At 50.1% G+C, this 18,613-nt stretch overlaps 1 protein-coding gene across 5 annotated transcripts in view; it reads left to right on the forward strand.

Annotated features, from left to right (window-relative positions):
- The window catches only part of LOC149340904 (uncharacterized), a 347,683-nt gene that overhangs the window by 259,734 nt on the left and 69,336 nt on the right, over positions 1-18,613 (forward strand). For 2 of the 5 annotated variants that reach the window (XR_016283661.1, XR_016283662.1), the window contains 2 exons: positions 11,880-13,670; positions 13,708-14,414. The exons of the other annotated variants lie outside the window; for them this stretch is intronic. The gene's annotated coding sequence lies outside the window, so the exon portion shown is untranslated. Of the gene's footprint in view, positions 1-11,879; positions 13,671-13,707; positions 14,415-18,613 lie in introns of those variants that run through there. 5 annotated transcript variants of the gene reach the window in all.

Consider the following 18,613-nt stretch of genomic DNA (forward strand, 5'->3'; position numbering starts at 1 on the left):
TGACCAACTGCGAAGAAGCAGGAAGCCAGTAGTTTGGCTCCCGGCTATGTATCTTAGTTGTTTGTCTTCATGCAGGTGCGTGCAGCATCTTTCGCATGCGCCCCCCGGTGGAGAGTTCGGTCGTTGCTTAGTACCATGACGTCGTGGTTTTGCGTTCAGTGCCGTTGAATGTGAAAGACAGACGTGAACAGTGCGTAACTCTCCGTGCGTATTTGGTAGGCTGCAGCCCCTGAGTGCATTTGCGTGTAAAAGAGAACGGTGAGGGTGCCCTGCTTCGAGAAAAAGAAATTTGTTGAGAAGTGCATGCTTATGGCTAAAAGTGCGCAGTGGGGTAGGCTTTGGAAAAAGGGGGGCGGCGGGGGGGGGGGGGGGGGGGGGGGTTGTCTGCTGCCCGTCTGCACTTTATATTTATTTCTGCCTTCAAACACAAAATAAAGGATGATGTTGTGTATTGTGAATTCAATAATGGATATACTTTGTGTATGTACTCCAGTTACTCAGTGACGTATTAGTACGGGCGTGGTGCGATGCAGTGTCGCGTTGTCTGCATGGTGTGTGGCGTGGTGCGGCGGTATGCATGGTGCGTTGCATGGCGTGGTGTGATGTGTAGGGCGTGGGGTGTGGTGCCGTGCATAGCGTGGTGTTGTATGTGGCGCGGTGTGATTGAGTGTTTGGGGCGTGGTGTAACTCATATAGGGCCTGGTGTGACTGATCTTGGTGTATGGTGCGTTGTGTGGTGTGTGGTGCAGTACATGGCGTGACGTTTGGTTTAGTTTGGTTTATGGGGGTTTTCCCATTGACTCAGGCTATGATGGACGCCGTAGTGAAGAGCTCCAGAAATTTCGACCACCTGGGGTTCTTTAACGTGCACTGGCATCGCACAGAACACGGACCTCTAGAATTTCGCCTCCACCGAAATTCGACCGCCGCGGCCGGTATCGAACCCGCGTCTTTGGGGTCAGCAGCCGAGCGCCACACTGAGCCACCGCGGCGGCTCGCATGGCGGTGTGTGGCGCTGTGCATGGCGTGATGGGCTATGTGGCGCTGTGTGCTGTGTGTCGTGTGGTGTGAGGCGGTATGGGGGGTGTGGTGGGAGGTGTTTATGGCGTGGTGTGCATGACTTTGGTGTGTATCCGTGCTTTCCCCTCCTCCGCTAAGCCGTCCAGTAAGCTCCGCCGTAGACTGTCGTGTGCGGCGTTCGTTTTCTCGTTGTTGGTTCGAGAATTCGCAATTCTCCCCTCGGCTCTGACCAGCATGCGCGGCCGCTTTTATCACTTTATTCTCCCTTTCTCTTGTCGGTTGTTTACGGCCCAATCGTACGTGGCTTCATCGCTTGCGCCAGCGAGCGTATGAAGTGGTGCGAAGGCGCTCGTATAGTGCCCTGCTTCGGGGCACAATCACATTGATTTACGCGCTCGCTGAAAGCCATACAGATTCGCAGACTGCGTTCATTGACGCGCCAGAGCTGTAATGAATGGGAAGCCCGTGCAGTGATCTCCTTACGCGGGCGTGGAAGGATTGCGGCCGCCCACTCGATTTGATGCAACGTTGGCGAGGCAGCAGTTTGCTCTTCGTGAGTGAGCTGCAGCGCTCTGACGTAGAAGGCTGTTCGGAGAAAATAGTTAACGTGGTGGACGTCGCTATGCATCAAAGCGGTGTTCATGCAGGTTGGTCGCGTAGTTCGAGTTTCGACAGAAAGTCACGCAATACGACCTGTTCTTCGTGGTAGGGAAGAAAATGTGTCGCAGTATAAGGTTTCCATTGTTGTTCGAACCGTTGATCTCGCTCTACATAATAGTACTATACATGGATGTTCCGCTGCACGAGTACAGTGGATTGAGTAATTTGCATTATAAATTGACCATTTGATTATCAGTTCCTCGAAGTGCGGTGTGGTTTGAAGTGCCCAGCCGCCACCTGCGACACCCATTTTTCATATCTCAGCGCCTGTATGTTCGTGTACTGTCAGTAGACCCATCGATGCCTGTAAATTTGAGATATTAAAGAAGGGATTGGGGGGGTCCAGCGCTCTAGTATCTGTTGCACACAGGCCGTTTATTGTCTTCTCGTGAAATCATGGTTATGTTAGTACAACACCGCGTCTCTTACTGAACCATAGAGTGAATATATCTCACACTTCATGCCTGTCATGCCCGTTCGATTTGGGGGAAAAATTTACTTTGAGTGTAGAGTAATCCTGTTGACGTGTAATAAAATGCAAGAATTCTTGTTGTCGATGCTTCCCGTTCCTGTATGCCATTCATAGTATGCCAATGAAACAACAGACCCCTGCGAGTATCTTGATGAACTTTCTAATCGATGCGAAATTTAACATATCTTATTCGATTCTCATGAAGTTGCGGGGACTCGTATTGAGCGCCCTACTTATGAGGAAAGGGCTTGGTACGGCGGGGCCTCATTAATACACACGCGCTTTATTCGCATATCCGGTTTATGCGGACTCACGCTGTACCCGTCAGGATATCACTGGCATTAGCGAGGATCGTTTTCATTCAAGCTCCGCATAACTAGATCATATCTTCGCTCCCCATTCGAGTTCGAAACTGCATGAATCTGCTTTCAAAGTGGTGCGCTCTAAACACTAATACGCCTATAGAGGAGTAGAAAGGGAGTAAGTTGTCTCCTAGCACACCCCCAATGCCGCGCACTTGTACGGAAGACGATGCCGACGCCGCGAGACATTCCAGGCGCGCGGAATGTCACTGTTCTCTCGTTAATATGATCTCCTCCCATTGTCCCATGCAGACTATGCGTGTGCGACCGCTTCAGTCATCGCTGGAATGCTCGGCAGCCTGTATGTAAAAAAAAAAAAGAAAAAAGTAAAGGGCGTGTACTGTTTCATCCGCCACGACGGACGCGTCACGTCGCCTCTCTTCAATCTGGGTCCTTTGACACGTCTTTGTTGCACCGTCTGATCAGTTGTGTCTGGGGGTAAGCGCTTGCTGCCGTGGTCGGAGTTATGACGTCCTGTAGCTGAGTGCGAGTTTGTGGGATCGACTGCGGCGGCCGCATTTCGGTGGAGGCGAAATGTGAGAGACACTTGCGTGCAGCGCTCTGTCGGTGCACGTTAACGAACCTGGCCCGAAATTAGTCCGTAGTGCTCCGTTACGGTGATTCTCTCTCTCTCTCTCCTTTGCCTGTTTCATCGCTTTTCTTATAACGCGATTTCGGTTCCTGACCATCACTGTTGTTGTTGTTGTTGTTGCCTTGGTGGCATGGCACATACCCACGGCGGGGGATTGGCCAGGGTTCAGTGAGGAGAGCCCAAAGAAGGCAAATTGGTGCCATCACTGTTATCGAATTAACAGTATACTGCGTCTTTCACTTCTCCCATTGATAGATGTTGCCATCATGATCTTCGTCATCTTCATCATTATGTGCAGCGTCACCGAACCCATCCACCAATTAATTCCGGAGGAATGCTTTGTTGTTGTTTTTTTTTGTTCTTTCTTTCCTTACTTGCGGCTTTTGTCGGCGTTCCTGCTTACACGTACCTTTTTCTCCGGGCGTCATTCTGAAAGTACTGAGCAGTCTTCCTTCGGTCCTGACGTTCTGCAGATAATACACAGCCGAATCTCGTCATTTCGAGCTCGAACTGTGCCGAATATTTGTTCGAATTGAGAGGAACCCGACGGGGCTTCCTTTTAGTGCAGGTAAATTTGACGGTATACCGAAGCGTCATTTCCAACAAATAAGCCTCAGTTCATCGTGGGTCATTTTGCGTGAAAGTTTTTGCGGCAACTTCCCGTTTGCCGCGGTATTCTAGATTTATGTGAATAACGTGAAATGTTTGAGAGAGAGAGTCCTGCACACACGGGGAGTGGCACATTTAAGAAACGTGGTTGATGTATACTTTCCCTTGCATGTCCCGTCCAAAGCATGTAGGAAATAACGTGCAGGACATTTTTGAGGTAGGTAAACCAACGAAAAATATGACTGCAGAAGAGAGAGAGAAAGAGAGATATACAGTAACGCAGTTGCTGAAAGATCAAACCGGCGCACACAAGTTTACTTAAGTAGGCTGATGACATTTCACAACGTCGCGGTTCTGATAAGCATGATGCGTTTGAAATTCCTGATCGGTAAAGTACTTGCAGGCGCTTTAGTCTCGCGCTGCTATCTGTTGCCACGCCGATCTGAAATGGCGGCCAATTGAAATGGTTTCCTTGAGAAAATGAAATGGCGCAGTTATTGCCTCACATCTTGGTGGACACCCGAACCGCGCCGTAATGAATGGAGGAAGGTAGGAGTGAAAGAAGGAAGAGAGAAAGAGGTGCCGTAGTGGCGGTCTCCGGAATAATTTCGACCACTTGGGCATCTTTAGCGTGCACTGACGTCGCACAACACACGGGCGCCTCCGCGTTTCGCCTCCATCGAAACGCGGCCGCCGCGGTCGGGTTAGAACTGGGGAACTCCGGTTCGGTAGCCGAACGCCTAACCACTGAACCAGTGGCGGCTACTAATTATCTATCCGTGCATCGGCCACGTTTTTGAAAACAGGTTGCCGGGTGCCCAGGCGTATACAGCTTGCGTATACTCCTCCTCCTCACTAAACACGCGCACGCGCATACAGTGTAGCTAGCAAGTGTGAAAACACGACGTGCCACCTTCTCTGTCGAGAGCTGATGGTGCCGACGATGTCACCAACGCCGATGGCGAAGGCAGGTGGCGGGAAAGGACTTGACAGCGGGGAGTAGTCCCCGTCGTGACACAGACGCCGACCGCGTATCGCATGGGACGAGGACGCGATTCGAAGCGGACGCACGTCACGACGCGGATGGCCGAGCGAGCCGTTCATCCCCTCTCTCTCGTATTTTTTTTTTTAACGTCTCGTTCTGTTTTCCTTTACGCTGCCTTGATTGATGAGCTCACGCGTGGGCCTTAAGTGATACGGTTCCCGGAGGTCCCCTTCATTGTTGGATCTCACACGGGTGGGTACTCTGGTCGGTTGCCGCCCCGTTTCTCGCCGCTTCCTCTGTTCTCTCTCACTCTCTCTTTCTCTCTCTCTATGCGGTGTTGGCGGAATGGCGCCGGCTGACAGGCTTGACAGCGTAATGGAAAAGGGTTACTCCCAAAATACGCTTTCTCTCCCCCACCCACCCCCCTCGTTTCCTCAAGCACATGCCGCTTCAATTGATTTTTTTGTATTTTTTTTGCTGTTGTTTTTATCTGTACGAACAGCTTTTGCGGTGCTGTGGGGAGCGCAGTTGCTCTTTGACATTGCGAGCCCGTTGGGTGGGATGCCGACTCTTTTGTTTGCTTCGCCTTTCGCACCTGCAAGCATTGCCCGTATACACAGCTTCGCAGTCTTCGCATGGAGGTTTATGTGATAAAGTACCGTGTTAAAGTTAATCTGGGTGCATTTCTCTTTTGCCTACACATCTCGAACAGGTGAAAGTTGGCGACTGCTCGCAATTAAGTCTGGCTATAAACTTGAGTCTCTTTTTTTCATTATTTAGTGCAGGGTCGTCCAAATGCCGACAGAGCCTGAATACGTGCTGGACGTTTGCGGATGTTTTAACTGGCTTCTGCATGATGCCTGCCGAAATTTTTCTGCGTGAAATGCTTCTTTGTTGCATTTAATGTAGGCGCGGTCGCTGCGGTTAGTAAATGGTCGATCTGTAGATTACCCGCTAATTAGTAGACCGCATTAATCCCCTGCTGTGTATTTCGAATTACTGTCACCATTATCATCATTTGGACAGGTATGTCCTACCTTTTCAGCACAAAGGCGTTTCCCGTTGATCTCTCTTTGTCCTGTGCTGCGGTCCCCTAATCCGTGCAAATCAGATTTACGCAAACGGAAGAATACTCCCGCAGACTACAAAATTTTGGCTTAGTCATCATTAATCACACCATAGTTAGAATACGCATGCGTTGCTGGGACTTACTGCCTAAACCTAACATTCACTCACTGCCACCGGGTCACCAACTGCCATAATGCGGGAACAGAGGATACAAACATAACAAGCAAGACGAAAGACTCTCACTCTAAAATTTCTGTTAATTCGCAAACATAATAGACTGCCAGCGTGCCCAGATGCATACGCTAAGCCCTTTTCCGCGACGCGGTCAACGAGGCATCATCATTCTGATTCACCGCCAGAGCTAATGTATTCAAACATTCCTTGTTCCCTCGCACCATGACTGACTGGTAACACTCACTTCGCTGGGAAAATAGAACGCTGACGTCATCTAACTTTTCGACCACGTATTTTAAATTTATGTCCGTGCATTTTGTATTTGTATTACAATGTATTGCCCCCATCCCCTCTCCTTGCTTAGGACCGTAAGAACCGGAAGTATTTTGTTAATATATAAACAAATGAAATACATTTTTCAACTCATTTTGGGTGGAAGAACAGCGCGAAAGGGACGGAAGACAAAGATGAAGGAAACCACATGGACGAGCGCTGTCCGTGTGGTTTCCTTCATCTTTGTCTTCCGTCCCTTTCGCGCTGTTTTTCCACCCAAAATGAACGTATACCAACTCGCCCAACTTTCCATTCTACTACATTTTTAAATCTTATCCGTCCTTCTGACCCCCTGTTGTCCCTTGCTACGTTTGCATTCTATCGGAATTCACTCCGTTACTCTAACACAGACCATCGGTCATCTTCCCTTCTCATTTCGTGCCCTTCTCGTTTCCATTTCAGCTATAGAATGTCGTCACCTCGCTTCTCTCCGAACCCATTCGGCTCTTCGAACTAGTATACCTGTGTTGGTCAAATGTTTAGGGGAATCCCCCAAGGTGGAGTAGATTTGTAATAAGGGAGTAATTACTCATTGGCATCCACCCGAGCGCAGCCATGCGGCTACAAAGGAAAGCTCTACAGCTTTCTCAAAAACTTCGTATAGTTAAAGAAAAATTCGTCCTGGTCCGGGGATCGAACCCAGGACCACCGCTTCACCGGAGCAGTGAAGTTTCTGAGAAAGCTGTATAGCTTTCCTTTGTAGCCGCATGGCTGCGCTCGGGTGGATGCCAATGAGTAATTAGTCCCTTATTAGTATACCTGTGTGTAAGCGAGCGCTTTTCGCCCCCTTCCTGCAGTTATTAGCTACTTTTATCATAGCGGCGACATATTAGCGTAGACGTATACCGGTTTACCAGGACGCTGTCTGTGCATGCGCAGTGGTACCACCTGGCCCCGCCCCTTCTGTACTTCGTGTGGGCAGCCGTCGTCCGGTGATCCCGTATACGTCTGTGCTAATATGTTGCCGCTATGCTAAATTTCTCCCTTGCCGCGCTGAGCAGAGCGTATACGTCCGCTATCTCCGTATACTTCACCGGTGGTGGCGACGGCGTCGCCTGTAGTGGCCGTATACAGGCTGCGGTTTATGCCTAGTCTGCTTTGCGGCCGTCGCCGTAGTAGTATTCGGTGGTGGGGAATTTGAGGCAACTTTACCGAGAGGACATTTTTGCTAGCTAGTTGGCGCATTACCGGAACTGGTTTTAAGCGCAGAAAGACAGCACTGGAAAGAACGAAGTTGACAGGACAGAGCTATCTGGACAGAGCTATCTGTCCTGTCAACTTCTTTCCTCCCTGTGCCGTCTTTCTGCGCTTAAAACCAATTCCAACTTTACCGTGCACGCCTTGAACTGCGTGGAATCCGTGAGCCGCCGTCTGCTCCAGTGTGGCGCGTGAGCGCACATATATCCCTCGCGAGGATTCCATCATCGCCACCTGTGCCCCATTAGGCATGCGATTTGCGTGCTGGTGTTAGACGTGTAAGTCTTCGGCTGGAATCTGACCGACTGCGCATCGCGAATGTTGTGCAGCGGCTGGACGAAAAGAGGGAGCAAAAGTTGGATTCGTACATGATTCCGGCGAATCGTGTGTTTTTATCAAATCAAGGGCTAACTTTTCATGTTCCTCTACACCGCGATGTTTAAAAACAGGTATTGGCAGTGTGTTTCTTACACTGAACTGCTGGGAAAAGGACTGATATTGGTTTCACGTTTCGAAACTGCATGTGGGCCATTCAGGGACACCGTACAGGGGAGGGCTGCGGTTCGATTTCCATCAGCAGGGCCCCTTCGACGTACCATGAGTCACAGCGACGGGTAAACGGCTAAATATTAAAAATACCTGCACACAACATTGCATGGTTTGAACACGGATAGTGAAATGTGCGCGTTGTATTCGAGCAGTCGTGCGAGTTTCTGTCTTTCGTTGAGGGCGGATCTGATCAAATTTTCGGAGTCTTCTGATGCCTAAATATGCCCCCTTTCCCCCACTGCCCTTGGTTAGGAATATAGTTTTTGCTGCAATGTGGAAATTGACTCAAGAGAAAACAGCGACTATGCGGGCTCCGACACGTCTCGAGGCCATCCCTCTCTGTCGCCTCTTCGTCCCAATGCACTCGCGGACAACTTTCTGTAGTACTGCACGCATAATCAAAGCTATGTACGAGCGTCCGGTGACACGTCCTCCGCCAGTTCACTGTCCGCAGGCGATCGTACGTGAGCTAGCCACGAAGGTATGGGACCTGAATTCTCGCAGCTCATAACTTCAGTGTCACAAAAAAGTTCACCTCGAGTGGCATGTTTTGTAGTGAGGACACGTTGCTTTTGTATTTTTTTTTTGTGAATTTAGTCTGGCTTTAATGAAACCGCAATATAAGGGGCACGTGCTAAACATAATGGATTTCATTGTCGTATCTGGTTCTTGCTATTCGCATTTAGTGCCGAGAACAACGCTCTCCCCCCCCCCCCCCCCCCCCCCCCTCCTTTCGTATTCATTTTTCAAGCCTAAACCGTCGCGCACGTATGCACCACACCTTTAAAGTAGGCCAGTGTCACAAGCTCAGTGTGTATATATGTGCCGACAAGGGGCTTACTCCGTTATTCGCATAGCCCCGACTGATGATGCTTGTTTCGCATCCTGGCCCGATGTTCGTCGTGTCGGTGTGCCTCGACATGCGGCGTTGTCACCTCCCCCCCTCCCCGGATAAGCCCTTGAATACCGGCTCCCCCATTGCCGCTTACAGCTTTTCGTCGTTCGAAACTGTGAATGTCGTTCATTTTGCTGGAAGGACGAATCACATTTCCATACCAGGTTTTTGATTTCGTGCAGTAGTGGTTGCGTATTGCACATAATGCGTGTTATCTGATGAGCCAATTTATTACATCCCAGAAAACGATGTGGTTTGGGAAACAGGGCAGAGCGTTCGTACTGTATAAGCTCGCCGGCCATTGACACGTGTACGGCATCGTGGTTCACCAGTGGGTCACCGGTGGGTCACGTCGTTTATCTTGGTGTGCGGCCACGAATACTGAGCTGCGTGATGAAGCCGTTTGACAGCGCAGGTTTTTCATAACGCCCGTGGAAAGCACAAATGTCAGGTCGCTGCTTCCATCTCTTGGCCGCTCCAAGAAGTTGGATTCGCCGGTGATTCACTAATGGGTCACTCCCGGTCACGCCACATCCAAGAAAATTCAGGCGTGACGCACCGGTGGGCCTCGACGCACACGTATTCGGACGCCGAAAATCGCTGCCGGAGCGAACATGTTAAATTGTCTCGTCGTCACCATTCCGCTTCTCATATGTTTGGCGTCACCCGACAGATATCACATCACTACATCACTTCAGTTTCCGTAAAGAGTCCTAGTGGGGTGCTAAAAAGGGGTGGGAATTCCACGGTGCAGGCGTTGACAGCAGTAATATACGATGATGGCGAAGTTATGGCAGCGGTAACGGATGATAAAAGCGGTAACGGTGAGTTGCTCGACTTCGTCTTCCCGGAACGTCCTCAATCCGCTACGGCACTGCTTTATATTGAATCTTCGTGACCGCGGTCTTTGCTGCTGGTTATTTCGTGTGGTAGCGTGCTGTATTCCTACAGCTTTGAAACATTTTTTTTGTTATGTTCACGCTTTAAAACAATTGCTGCTGGGATATTCATTTTTGGTTCAGTCGAAACATAGCCGCAGGAATTTTTTTGTACATTTCGGGGCGCAAAAGTGATGGCGACTACTTAACTTTGTGTCAGCTCGAAGCGCAAAAGTCACCGACGTCTCTCTTCACATTTTTCTGGTTAGTTAGTACATGTATACACGGCCAAACGTAAACCTGGAGAGCTGGTAGTGCATGGTTGTGTCATGGGCTTACGGAGGACAGCCAAGTCATCTTTAGACACAATAGCCAAATCTTGTAGGGAGCTGGTAGAAGCCTTTCTTACTTTTAAATCGGGTGACACGTGCGTTAGCAAGCTGTCTGTCGCCCTGCAAGAGGGTGAGATAGCGTTATTGAAGAGAATTTCGTGAGCACGGCAGGGCCGTCATCTCTGCAGAATTTATATATTTTTCGCCTTTTCTCGTAAAACCCCCTGTTGAAAATTAGCGCCCATTATGTCTTTCCTCTGTGTCATCTTCGTTTCTTGCACTATGAGAAATCACTATAGTGATTTCTCATAGTGATAGTGATTGCACTATAGTGAGAAATCGTTAGGGACATTTGTCCTCACTCTATAGGCAGCTAAAGACGAGGTCGCGTATTGAGCTGAACACGGCGTTCACCTCAGGGTGCTGGCATACTCTGACATCATAAGTGTGATGTGGTAGTATTGAATTCATTGTTTATTTCAAGCAGACAAGGCACAAAAGTACAAGTCTGTCTAAGACGCTGACAAAAAGGCACAGATGCCTGCCTGACGAGTGTCAGTCTCTCAGTACACACAGCACCTCAGCATACGGTGAGGGAAAAAAAATTAATAGGTTTCGTGCACTGAAAAGCGAATAAAAACGGTAAACATAATACAGCTACAGAACGTGATTGCAGTGTTAAACCAGTAAATATAATGCAGGCATTCAAAGCAACTGAACACAATTTCAAAAGTTAAGTTGCTACTAAAGTGACAAGTACGCATTCAGCTTTTTTTTTTTTTTTTGAAGACTGCTAACGAAGATGATTGATTTACTAAGGTCAGGATGGCAGTGTGGCGATTTAAGAAATCTGGTATAACAAATGATTGTCGTTGCATGCCGTAATTTTTCCGTGTTTTACCCTTGTTGTAAGTTTTGTACCTTGTGCTGTATTCGTGTTCTTTCGGGAGGTATTTTCCAAAAATTTCTCTTTCATTAAGTATTTTGTGTTTCTAACATTCCCAACATCACAGAGCACACGGTGACACGTTGTGTGACGTTCGATGATCGCTCCTTCTGTCACGGCCGCGAGCGCTCTGAGCTTCGGTAGGGGGCGGCGTCGTCCGTCCACTGCACTCAAGTGGGGCGCATTGAAGACAGACCGACTGGCTTCCGACTGGCTGCCCGCTCTAACCCGTAGATCCGAACTTGTGTGTGGCCTCTGCCCCGTGTGCAAGCACAAGTTCATCTCTATGGGTCTGAGTTGGCTGATGTTCTCTTCGAGCCTGCTACCTTCAAGGATATGGACCAGCGCTGCATGCAAGTGGACCACGACTGCCATATTTCACGCCGACTGGGGCGTGCAGACGAGCCAACGAAGCTGCGCCTATCTTAGCGCGCAGCTTACGTACAGAGTGCTTCATTTTATTCAACAGATAATAATTACAACAACTTGATTAGAGGTTTAGTCAAACTACGCTACGCAGTTATTCAAGGAATGTTCACAAATACGACTGCATGACGTATTTGCCTGACCAGACAACGTACCATCAAAAGCGGGTATTTTTAGCTATCGCGGCATATTTTTAAAAAATTAAACGTCTGTATTGAATAACGCGAAACAGCCTGTTTATTAACCTTGTAACCTATGCGATGTCAACGCTGGAAATGGCTGGTCACTGTTTTCAGCAATGTCGTAATTCAATGCTGTGTTGCGTCTAGTCGTATTTCTTGGGCATTTGCAGGGGAATACATGGAATTAATTCTGTTTCAGGCTGGCGTCCTCCAGAATCGTTCGGGAACCGAACCAGGAACGTTCCAGCCAGAACCTCTGCCAGGGCGTGGAAGTGTTTTCAGACAAAGTGAGATTAAGACTCAGTCATCCCTTTCTTTTCTTCTGCTGCCTGCAGGAAGAGACACAGTCAAAAAGAAGAACAATAAAACAAAACTGGCTCTTCGATTAGAGGAGGAGGAAGTGGTTCACATGAATAGCAGTGAAACTTAGTACGCGTGGCCCGAAATGATCGTGATGATCATGCTGCGAGGGTAGCTGTAACCAACAGCGGCAGCATTTGGGCTATAGTTTGTTAGCCGTGTTTAGACTGCGGAAGCTCTCAATTTGACCGGGACACAGAAAGAGACAGACGCACAAAGCGTACTATGTGTCCGTCTCTTTCTGTGTCCTGGTCTTCTTGAGAGCTTTCACGATCTAAACATATCTGTGACTCAGAGTTCGCCAAGAATGCCCGAAATGGTCTTCATTCGTTACCTCTAAAGGTGGGTTTTCTTTCCATGACTGGAGCGAGCCAGCATTACAGGGGACCGGTGCAACGGTAGAGTAACGCCAGTGCACACGGCGTGTCTCCCTTCGGTGCGACCGACTGTTCGCTTCCCTTCGAGATCTCTCGTACCGGCACCAAGTGCGTAAAAGCCGCCGTGGCTTCGCGGCGTTCGCATGCCGGGCATTGTCTTTGTTTTGTCGACCTCATCCTGTCTCGCCGACATCCGTGCGTTTCTGGCTGCTGACGCGGTGATGTCAGCCATGGGTTCCCAGAATGAGCGCGTTCTCGGAGCGCGGGCCTTTGAAGGTGTGTGTTTGTGTGTGCGTGACCCCTGCACGTGCAGCGTCGTCGTCGGGCGTGCCTCTTTGCTGCATGCGACTCGCGCGCTTCGCTGACGTCCTGAGTCACGAACACGCACGTGCTTCACAGGTGTCACTGGCCGCTCCGAACACGCGTATATGACTCAACGGAGCGGCCAAAAGGCGCTTGGTTGCGACCGTCCAAGACGTTTCTCTCTTGATTTATTTTTTATTTTTCTGCCGGCACTTTTGGCCCCGCCGGTCTGCGTGTGGTCGCCAGAAAACATCGATGATCTTTCTGCATGACTTGAGAGTCACCATCCGGAACTGCGTCGTCTTATTTCGTATGTGTGGAGGCTATTCCAGGGATGTCGTTTACCCATGGTTTAGTAACCCGTGGTCGTCTACTAGATGCGCCGCTGTTTTTTATTTCCTTTTTTTTTTTCGTGCCGGCTAGGAAGCGATGACTAAAGAGTGCAATCACGAGGTCGTTGCACAGGGTATTCAGTAACCAGTCGCGTTAGTTGTTGCCAAGACGCAAATACACGAACTGTGTTGACGGGAACGGTTACGTAAATCTATTATAAACGTTAGAGCCCTCGTGGACAAAGTCAGGATGTTTCTTAGCAGTTAACTAAGTCACTAATTATACAACCTCAACACCGGTCATGTGAGCTATGTTGGCGTAATGGAAGTGCTCGATCTCTTTACGCTGTAACCACATCAGTGTTGTAGGATTTATCTCGCATTGTTTTTCCTCCAAGCCACTGACTGACTGACGAATGAATAAGTTGCGTTTTTGCGCGGCCGTTCATAACAACGAATTAATTAGGTGGGGTGTTCGGTGTCATCACGAAAGGCCTTCGTCGGGCTTACTGTCTTTCTGTGTCAACGTAACACGCTGATTAAGCCTTGATATACCGTTATGCGCTATCAAAAAATCCATGGGAACATTGTTATTTTATGAAAAAAAAATTTACGAAGGTTGGTTGGTTTGGTTTATGGGGTTTAACGTCCCAAGGGCGCTTAAGGCTGCTTATGTGCTGTGAATGCGAAAGCATTTATGGCCCGCTACGCGCCTGTAGCGCCATCTGGCCTTTCTCTCACCCTAGACTGTTACAATTTCGACATCATGGGACGAGGTGTGCTAGATCATGCCACGTAATTTCACACATCTACCATACATGTGCTGTGACGTCATCGTGTTGTATGACGGCATCTTGCATTAGGATGTCGTTCTACACTATGAAGCCATTAGTTATCACTGCCTTCAACGTAACAGACATCACTGTCATTAACTATCACTACCGTTAACTCATCGTCATCATCATCAACAACCTCACTACGCCCACTTTAGGGCAAAGGCCTCTCCCATGTCTCTCCAATTAACCCCTTTGCCAGCTGCGCCCACCGTGTCCCCGCAAACTTCTTAATCTCATCCGCCCACCTAACTTTCTGCCGCCCCTGCTATGCTTACCTTCTCTTGGAATCCACTCCGTTACCTTTAAAGGGCCACTGACCAGGGTCCGGACATTTTTGAAAAACAAGCCCACTGCATAGATGAGGCATCGAAGATAACCTCTGCAAAATACTAGAGCCATGCGCGCCCCGAAAAGCTGCGAAAATTCAAATCAAAGCCCGTTCGTTCTTTCCTTCCTTCAAAAACGGGCCCGGCCCACTACTCTGCACCCCGCTGACGTCAAGGGGGGCTACTTTCGCTAAAGGCACTCCATTGGTGCATCGGTCTGACTGACGGGAGAAGGTTGGGCGTAGCCTTGGCGTCGCGTCGTCTGCACAACGCTTTCCGCAGCGCCTTCTGTTCTGGCTCATGCCTACAAACCCGCATGAAGGAACAAAAAAAAAAAAACTGCGGAGGGAGCGTGCGGCGACAGCCTTGAACCCTAGCCATAAAAAGTAAAAAAACAGTAAAACTGAGGGAGTTGGCTCGCCCCCCCCCCCCGCCGTGATCCCGTCACGAGACGCTCTGCGTGCGCGCTCCCTTCTCAGTTTCTTTTCTTCTATGCGAGCCCCCCAAAACAAGGTTTTAATTAGTAGTGCAGCAGAGCCTTTCCCTCGCTCGCCCACTTTACCGCTCCGCACACATACCGCTTATCTTTCGTGCATCTTGCGTACGCCTTGACTCCAATGAATGACATATGCTTTGGAGCGGAGAAAAGACACAAACACACAGAACACAAACACGCATGGAGAAAAGCAAACGGGCGGTTGCCGGGTCCGCGCTTCGCCGTGTGTTTCGAACACAACCGACTTCCGCCCCTCCGCTCGTGAAACGGTGGGGAGGCCTAAAAGAAAATGAAAAGGTGGCTCGTTAACTGGGAATGACAAACAGATGTATGAAAGGATGCGCTCGCTAACAAGTCTAGGTGGTCGAGCCGATCGCGCCTCTCGATCGTTCAGTGTGCGGAGAAAATGCAAAAACCAAGAAAAGAATTCTATTGAAGGCGGGGCCATGACGTCGCCCTGTGACGCACTCCACAGACACCACGCCTCCGGCTTACACCGGAGAAGGAAGGGGTGATTTTGCCTTGCCGAGCCTACTCGACGAGGAGCGGGAGAGAAAAATTTCGAGGAGGGAATGGAAGGAGAGGAGGCTCGCTCAAAGTGAGGTAGAGAGTGTCTGCTGGCCGCGGGTGGGCAGGGGGCCTTTAAGGACCATCGGTTATCTTGCCTTCGCATTACATGTCCTGCCCATGCCCATTTCTTGCTCTTGATTTCGGCTAGAATGTCATTAACCTGCGTTTGTTCCCTCACCCAATCCGCCCACTTCCGGTCTCTTAAGGTTACTCCTATCATTTTTCTTTCCATAGCTCGCTGCGTTGTCCTTAAGCTGAACCCTTTTCGTTAGCCTCCACGTTTGTGCCCCATAGGTGAATACCGGTTCGATACAAGTCTTGAGGGATATTGGTTACTGTTGGTAACCGTTAACTATATTAGTGTTTCCTCCTGACGTAAATGGGGAGGGGGGGGGGGGGGGGGGCTTTTTCTGGACACCGCCGCCGGGTTTCCTTGCTGACGGGTCATATAATGCCTTCGCATTAATAACAAGAGGAGAATTGGGCGTGCTTGATTTTTTTCGTTCGTTTCTATGACCTTCAGCCGCTCTGTTCTTGCGGATGTGACCAAACAAACCCCACGCGATGTTTGCCGAGGCGCGAAGTACTTAAGCGGCCCTTTCACGCTCATTCACTTCCCGACATGCGGGCCCAGTTAAAGCTGCCTCTACTTCTTTTCTGCCTTTTTGTTTCTTTGCATTTACCGCCGACCGAGGGGCAATGAACAGGGCGCTCGCGCGCGGTCTCTCGCTCCTTCGGTGCTTTCGAGATTGAGTGATTTGCGTGCCTGCCAGCACACGCGGCAGAACACTCGTCCAGACAAACTGAAAGTGAGCTAATGAGACAGAGCAAACAACGGAAACGTTGAAATGAATGCAATAAGAGAAAACGGAGGGCGGGGAGGGAAGAGAACAGATGGGCAAGCGCTTTCAACGAAGTTAAAAACTCGAGAGGAAGGTGGGATGCGAGCCCGATGCGGAGGGGGCGCAGGAGCAAGGGAAGCGGCAGTAATCACTGCTCCGTTGAAGAAGTGGTTCTCCGCAGAGACGCTGCTTGCCTCCCTCCTTTCCGACCGACCGACCTCCTCTCCCGCCTCCGGCTGACAGGTGGCGCGTTGCGCTGCCTAGTCGTCGCGGCCGGGTGATGACCGGTCGCGCCCTCTGTCGTCATTACGTCGTACTCGTCATAATTTACTGCGCAATCTAATTGCTGTTTGCGCGTCGGGGCGCGTCCCTTCGTGGAAACAATGAATATCGCAGCAGCGCGCTGCCGCCGCGGAGGAAACGGATCACGTTGTACGCTGAGGCGCCTGCGCGCTCTCGGGAGCGGGTGGCCGGCAAGGCTTTCCTGGCACCGTGCGCTGCTAAGGAGGACCACCGGCCGCGCAGGCTGTCTGTTGCAGCGTGGACCACAGGGCGCGGAGAAGGAGACAACGTGTTCTTTGCGAGGAGAAAGGGGCGGGTAGCGGATGAGCCTCGAGGCGAATGGCATCGCTCGGAACAGGTGGATGAAGCCGTGCGTGCGTTAAGAACGAAGGTGTTGAGAAAATATGCGTGCTTAAGGAAAGGAAGACGAAAATAGATCAAGATTTTTAACGCGCATTTTCATGTCGCAGGTGTCCTTCAGCAAATGCAGGTCGCCCGCCCCTCCTCTTCCCTCTGCCTTTCTAGAATCCTTTGGCTTTTGTGCGTTGCTTGTTTGGCATTTCTCACCGCTCTAATTACGATCTTATTCTCATGACTGTGGCCATACCCACATTCAAAAATGTGCGTACATTAAAAGCAGAATCAAGAACCAGCGCGCACCTGTGCTCAGCAAGGCACTTCGAAAGTTTTCGCCCCTTCTTTTTGTCCTGTGAGAGATATGAGATATAATTATAGAGACAGAAGCGAAGAAAGAACAGGTATATGTCCCAAGCCATTTACGTATTTCGAAGCTGTTCCGTGCTTAAGCAACGCTTAACGACGGAGGCGGAAGGCGCCTGACGTGTATTCCGCATAGCGGTATAGCGGTGTAGTTGCCATTAAACTCGTTTTATTGTTTCGATATAGAACTACAATAGTCTCTCACCCGATCTGTTGGCTAGGTGATTCAGTAGGTATACGACATTCAGACGCCGACCGCGACGAGCTCGCGGACTTTGAGCGGGCGCGGCCACACTTTAGTTAAGGCGTAATGCGAAGGCTCCGCCAGTGCTCTCAAGTTACGTTGAGGAATCCGAAGCGGTCGAAATTACTCCAAATATCTGCACTGCGGGATCCCCCACAGACAACGCACGTGAAAGCCGATTAGTAAGAATTTCAGTCGATGTTTGTCAGCATTGCCGCGTGTGTCACCTGCATGTACGAAGGGCAAGAGAAAATGCCATGAAAAACGTGAGCATGCGCGTGCATGTGTCGTTTCTGTCTTGTTTTTTTAGAGCGATAGGTTTTAAGCGCCCGCTCGTGCGTTTCGCGTCGTAGTATGTCGTAATCGTCGGTGTACCACTCCGAGGGTGGTTACCGTTCAAGTAGAAAGGCATGACGTGAGCGGAGAAATGCGCAAACGGTACAGGAACCACCCGGAAGGTGTTTCCCGTGGAGGAAGGTAATCTGTATCGGGAGAGGAATGTACCTCGGTCCATCTGCTCCAGTGCGAAACGCACCAACCGAGGAGAGGATCATCGGCTGCGCTGCGCTTCCATAGAGCAGCGGGGAAAAACTAAAAAGAGCGCATTATAGCTATACAGGTGTGAGGTCGCTCAGATATTCTCTACACAACATATATCGTCAAGTGTAAATACCTTAACAGCTGTCGCTGAATCTCGCATTAACCAGTGGTAACCGCCCTGTCAATATTTTTTGTCTACACAAACACGCTCTGCATCAAGACAGAACACTCAATTCGCATGGACGATGTCTGAGCAGTCCCTGAGCTGTTCTGCAGTACACCGGACGTTCAGAGCTATTCCTTTACGGCTGGCTTCACACCGGGACTCGTCGCCTCGTGTTCCTGACCGGGCTGCACGGCGCTCATTTTTACGCCAGGCACAAAACCCATTATTAGCGGGGCGCCCGCGTCCATGTACATATGTACTGACTCGTTTCGGTTACACGCCGATTGCGCCGCCAGGCCCGGGAACGTTGCAGCGGTCTTTGCTGCAGCGAGCAGTTTCAACTCCTCTCTTCCAGCCCCCCTCCCCCCCCCCCCCCTCCTCCTCCGTTTTCTACATCGCTTTCCCGCTTGATTATGAAGCAGAGTGTGCGCTGAATGCAAGCTGCGCGGTGGGCCGCCACGCGTCCGCCCGCCGTGAACTCGATGAAGCGGCGTTTCCGCTTCACGTTTTACGTCTCGTTAGCGGAGACGGAATTGTGC

The sequence above is a fragment of the Amblyomma mixtum genome, chromosome 6, assembly GCF_055824585.1.
Source record: "Amblyomma mixtum isolate Tamu chromosome 6, ASM5582458v1, whole genome shotgun sequence".
Taxonomy (NCBI): domain Eukaryota; kingdom Metazoa; phylum Arthropoda; class Arachnida; order Ixodida; family Ixodidae; genus Amblyomma; species Amblyomma mixtum.